We start from the raw sequence: 962 nt of genomic DNA, 5'->3' as shown, positions 1-962 counted from the left end.
ACCACTTTAAAGGGCAAACTTCTTTTGAACCCATGTTCTTTCAAGTACAAACAGACTTTTTTGGTTTTTCAAATACAAACCATTTTCTTTTTAGTCATGTTTAGATTAATCAGAATTTTAGACTTTGAAAGATTTGTGGATATTGAATTTGTCACAAAGAGGAATTCTACATCTGTCTAAGAATTTTGAATTTTCGTGACAGTTGTAAATCCTTCCCTTGTTAAAGGGTGTTTTTGTAATTGTAATAGAACACTAACAAAAATGACTATTACTTGTTTAGTAGAATAATAACGTTGGTGTCGTCATAATTCTGGGACTGGTGGTGTTAGGTTCATACGAGTCAAATAATAATGATAAATTATTAAATTTGAAAAACATCCAGACTTTTTAATTGAGCTTGTGCAGAAGTGTTTGCGAGCTCGCGAGGAGTTTCAAAACATTCAAACTGACTAAGTGGCTTAATTAGTGAAGAAGAGTTTGTGATTTCTTAAGAGGTTCCAAAACATCGAAGCTTTTAAAGTGAGCTTTTGGAGAAGTGTTTGCGATCTCGTGAGGGGTTTCAGAACATCAAAACTTGCTCAGTGGCTTAATTAGTGGAGAAGTCTTTGCGATTTCTTAAGAGGTTCCAAAACATCGAAACTTGTTAAGTCAACTAAAACACCACGAAGAACATGGAGACGTATAATTTCAGTCCATCCAAGAGCGATTAAAATTTTCAAAAAAAGTTGACATCACAAAAGGATACATTTTGTCATATGGCCCTTACGCCACCGCGCGCGTTTTCATTGCATAACTATTGGGAAAATCCCCGTATGAGGGCCGTAAGCATTAGCGCGAGCAGATCCGGAATTATGTACTTATTGACTGAGTGGGAGGGCCGGACGGGAAAATATTTGGCCCGAGGTCATGGCGTACGGACCGAGCGCAGCGAGCTCCGTGCGCCATGACCTCGGGCCAATTGT

The 962-nt window shown here is 38.4% G+C and overlaps 1 protein-coding gene across 1 annotated transcript in view; it reads left to right on the top strand.

Moving 5' to 3' along the window:
- Positions 1-706, top strand: part of LOC138051463 (caspase-1-like) — a 52,578-nt gene extending 51,872 nt beyond the window's left edge. Inside the window, exon 5 of the mRNA XM_068897658.1 lies at positions 1-706. This exon is cut by the window's left edge and continues 2,931 nt beyond it. The gene's annotated coding sequence lies outside the window, so the exon portion shown is untranslated.
- Positions 707-962: the final 256 nt, after the last annotated feature.

The sequence above is a fragment of the Montipora capricornis genome, chromosome 6, assembly GCF_036669925.1.
Source record: "Montipora capricornis isolate CH-2021 chromosome 6, ASM3666992v2, whole genome shotgun sequence".
Taxonomy (NCBI): Eukaryota; Metazoa; Cnidaria; class Anthozoa; order Scleractinia; family Acroporidae; genus Montipora; species Montipora capricornis.
This window is presented reverse-complemented; position numbering and strand designations above follow the sequence as displayed.